Source organism: Penaeus monodon, chromosome 26, assembly GCF_015228065.2.
Source record: "Penaeus monodon isolate SGIC_2016 chromosome 26, NSTDA_Pmon_1, whole genome shotgun sequence".
Lineage (NCBI taxonomy): Eukaryota > Metazoa > Arthropoda > Malacostraca > Decapoda > Penaeidae > Penaeus > Penaeus monodon.
In genome coordinates this window covers 19,214,365-19,219,364 of record NC_051411.1, presented here as the reverse complement: position 1 = coordinate 19,219,364, position 5,000 = coordinate 19,214,365, and positions in this window count along the sequence as shown.

Sequence of the window (5,000 nt, the reverse complement as noted above, 5' to 3'; positions counted from 1 at the left end):
TGCACCTCAATCTGGGTAGAGCTACAATCCAAAATGTGGAAAATACTAAGGTCATCGACCTTGACTTCGCCAACGAATTGTGTGCATGTGTGTGTGTGTGTGTGTGTGTACAAATATATATATATATTATATTATATATATATAATATATATATATATATATATATATAATATATATATATATATATATTATATATATATATATATATATATATATATATATATATATATTATATATATTAATGAATGAGTATATATGTGTGTGAATATATATATATGTTATATATATATATAATTATTATATATATATATATATATATATATATATATAATATATATATATATTATTTTCATATCATCATCATCAAGGGGCTAACGCCGACGGGGGCGCATGGCCGCATCCACCCTTCGCTTCCAGCCACGGGGATCCCTCGAGGCGAGTCTCCAGGCAGGCCCACGGCCTATCTCTAATTCCTCGCGACAGGTCTCGTCGAGCTGCCCAAGCCATGATCTCCTAGGTCGTCCCACAGGTCTCTCCACCCAGGGTTGTCTCGCAGAGAGACAACCCGGTGGGCAGGGTCGTCCACAGGGAGACGAGCTAGGTGGCCATATAGCCTAAGTTGGCGATCCCGGATTTTGCAAGTAACAGGTCCCATGCCAGTCTCACGGTGTAACCGCCGGTTGGACACACGGTCCTGCCAACTGTACCCCATGATCCGGCGAAGGGACTTGTTACAAAAGGCATCAAGGTGAGACTCCAAGACACTGGATAGCGTCCAGGTTTCGCTTTCCATAGAGCAAAACTGGCAGTATCAAGGCCTTGAAGACCCGCAGCTTGGTCCTTCTGCATAGGTGCCGACATCTCCAAACGCTCTTGTTGATCGAGTTCATGGTTCCTGTTGCCAGACCAATCCGTCTACTGACTTCCTGGTCTGACAACCCAGAGATATAGACTACGCTACAAGGTATGTAAAACTTTCTGTGACTTCAACATCCTTACCTCAAGCATGGATCGACAGAACGGGTTCCCCTAACAGGCCCCCAAAATCCTGAATCTTGGTCTTGGTCCAGGAGACCTTTAGGCCTAGGGCTTTGCCTCATTGCGAAATGCATCAAGGGCCGCCACAAGTGACTCCAGGGACTCAGATAGGATAGCAACATCATCAGCAAAGTCAAGGTCTGAGACCTCAATATTGCCTAGTGATGCTCCACACTGACTTTGGCTAGTAGCTCTACCCATTATCCAGTCCATACAGGTGTTGAAAAGTGATGGTGCAAGGACGCAGCCTGCTCATCCCTTAATTAACAGGGAAGAAGTTCGACATACCCCACCACACTTTACAGCACTTTCAGTACCAGTATAGAGGCTTGCTATCAGGCCAATAATCTGTGTCGGAATTCCCCTGAGCCTCAGGATCTCCCATAGTGATTCCCAATGCACCGAGTCAGACGCCTTCTTGAGGTCTATGTAGGCTGCAAGCAACCCACGACCAAACGCACGACGACGTTCCACAATTACTCGAAGTGCTATTATATGGTCTATCATGGACTTGCCAGGAATAAATACACATATTGATGTGTGTATGCATATATACTATATATATATATATATATATATATGTATATATATAATATATATATATACATATACATATATATATACAAATACATATACATATACATATATATTTTGTGTTGCATGGTTAGGGAGGTGGGCCTTGCCAGTCCTCCTCCCCCCAGAAAGACCCACCAGCAACGTCTAAAATAAATGGATATGCTGGGGGGAGGGGTGTTGTCCCTCCCACCCAGCAAGCAAGGCGGGCTGTGGGTCCTGCTGGGAGGGCAAATGTCAGGGCGCAGGCTTGAACGAGAATTACTCATCCACCTGTGCCCTGGCAGGTGCCAACCCATCATGAAACTTGTGGGGCAAAGCTCTCGGGAACTCCACATGCGGATGGGCGGTCCCACAGCTTGCCAACCCCCTTTATTTGGGGCAGCGTTGGCAGGGGTGGCAGAGGTGGCGTGCACCCAGAGTGACCACCCAAGGCTTAAACTAAGGCAAGTTTTCCGGGTAGGCGCTTGGAACATCTGGTCCTTGCGGTAGGATGAGCGGTTACCTCTGCTATCGCGGGAATTGAAGTGACTGGGAGTTAAGGTGGCTGCCCTCTTGGAGGTAGCGGCACGATCAGTGTGGGTGGGTACACCTACTACTGGTCAGGACCAGCGATGGTCACCACCTCCAGGGTGTAGCCATAGCCATCTAAAGCCGACTTCAGCCCTCAGTAGTTGAGGTGACACCAGTTGATGAGCATATTATGGCATTGAGACTGAAGCATGCTTTTAACTTCATGTCTCTTATTGCTGTATACGCCCCTACCGAAGTATGTAAAACTGATGTGAAACAGGCGTTCTATGCCAAACTCACATCTGTGGCAGACAATTGCCCCCAGCAAGATATTCACAATGTTCTGGGCGACTTCAGTGCAGTATCTGGCGGGTGACCGAGCTGATTATGAGATGTCTGTTGGCCCCCATGGCTCGGAAGCTGATCCCAACAACGAGACTAGCCTCCTTCTCCAGAACTTTGATAGGTCCCAGAAATAAGGATCTCTGCTCCTGGTACCATCACTGCAACCCACATCGACATGGACATGGTCCAGCGATACAGGTACAGTGGCCAAGGAGATCAACCACATTCTTGTTAGCACGCGATGGAGGATCCTCCAGAACTGCAGGGTTACCGGAGTGCCAAGTTCTGTGGCACTGACCATGGTTTGGCTACCCTACGGGTCCACTTCAAAACTACCCGTCCCCAGTGGCCTCCCTAAGGTGTTTCACTTGGACAGACAAAGGGGAGGAGGAGTGTGCCAGTGGTTCAACATGGCAGTCTGACTGATTCACAGAACACGACAACCTGATGGACCCAGTTGCTCTGTGGGAGCTCTTCAAGCGCATAACACTCAAACCAGCTCAGGAGTCCATTGGTGTACGCCCGAGGGTAAGGCAGAATTCCATCTCCCTGGAGACATTAGAGGCCACTGATGCGTGTCGCAAGGTTCGGCTGAATGGTAATCAAGTCTTGTGTCGCTCCATGGTGCATAGGGCTCAGACACTGCTGAGAAGGGCCAAGGAACAGTTCATCAGGAATTTTGCTGAGGAGGTTGAAGGACATTTCTTGGTAAATGACATCGCCCTGCCTACCAAGCCCTGAGAAAGCTGAACTCTAAGCCCTCCTCACAGATGACTGCAGTCCAATCAGGGGAGGGACGGATCATCTCAATTCATGTTGGATTCGTGAACTTTGAGCTGAGCATTAGAGCAGTTGTACCAGGTAGACCCTCCAACAGTTAGCTTGGATGCAAGCGATGTCACAGTGCCTGTGCCAGACCCACCCATCACCCGAGGAACCTCCTATCCTAACAGAAGTTAGGATGGCGATTTTCCAAACTGAAGAGTGGGAAAGCTGCAGACATATGTGACATCCCTGGTGAACTGCTAAAGGCTGGGGTGAACCTATGGCTCGGGGCCCTGCATACAGTCCTGACTGCCATCTGGCATTCTGGGTCCATTCCCCCTGACCTACTGAGGGGCGTGGTCACCCTTCTCTGGGGGGGGAAAGGGGATCGCTGGGGATTGTGGGCAATTACCGTGGCATTACACTGGCTCAGCATACCAGGCAAGGCTATTGCCCACATTCTTCTGAACGGATCCCCAAACCCCCTACTGAGGCATCAGAGACCGGATTAGTCTGGATTTCCTCCTGGCAAGTCCACGATAGACTGTATACTAGCGCTTCGAGTAATTGTAGAACGCCGTCGTGAGTTTGGCCGTGGGTTGCTTGCAACTTATATCGACCTGAAGAAGGCGTTTGACTCAGTGCATTGGGAATCGCTCAGGGAATTCTGACACAGATTATTGGCCTATTAGCAAGCCTTTATGCTAGTAATGAAAGTGCTGTAAAGTGTGGTTGAGGGTCTGTCGAACTTCTTCCCTGTTAATTCAGGGGTGAGGCAAGGCTGTGTCCTTGCACGAACACTTTCAACACCTGTAGGACTGGGTAATGGGCAGAGCTACTAGCCAAAGTCGGAGTGGAGCAACACTAGGCAATATCAAGGTCTCAGACCTGACTTTGCCGACGATCCTTTGAGTCATTGGTGGCGGCTCTTGATGCATTAGAATTGAGGCGAAGCCCTTAGGCTAGAGGGCCCTTGGATCAAGACCAAGATTCAGGACTTTGGGTGCCTGTTAGGGAACCCGTTCAGTCGATCCACACTTGCGGCGAGGACGTTGAAGTTACAGAGAGTTTTTACATACCTTGGTAGCGTAGTCCATATCTCTGGCTGTCAGACCAAGAAATCAATAGACGGATTGGTCTGGCAGAGGAGCCATGAACCCGGTCGACTAGAGTGTTTGGAGATGTCAGTACTTATGCAGAAGGACCAAGCTGCGCGTCTTCAAGGCCTTGATAATGCCAGTTTTCCTCTATGGAAGCGAAACCTGGACGCTATCCAGTGTCTTGGAATCTCGTCTTGATGCCTTTTATAACAAGTTCCTTTGCCGGATCGTGGGGTACAGTTGGCAGGAACACGTGTTCAACCGGCGGTTACACCCTGAGACTGGCATGGGATCTGTTACTTGCATAATCAGGGATCGCCAACTATATGGTCACCTAGCTCATCTCCCTATGGACGTCCCTATGTCCCTATGTCTCTGTGAGACAACCCTGGGTGGAGTAGACCTGTGGGACGACCCAGGACATCATGGCTTGGGCAGCTTGACGAAACCTGTCGCGAGGAATTAGAGATGGGCCGTGGTCCTGCCTTGAGACTCGTCTCGAGGGATCCTCGTGGCTGGAAGCAAAGGGTGGATGCGGCCATGCGCCCCCGTCGGCATTAGCCCATTGATGATAATGATGATGGTTGGTTTAGTATGGGGCCAACGGTTCATACCCGGAGTGACTTAGGTTCGAATCCTGGTCAGGGAGTGTTGCTAAATGTCAAT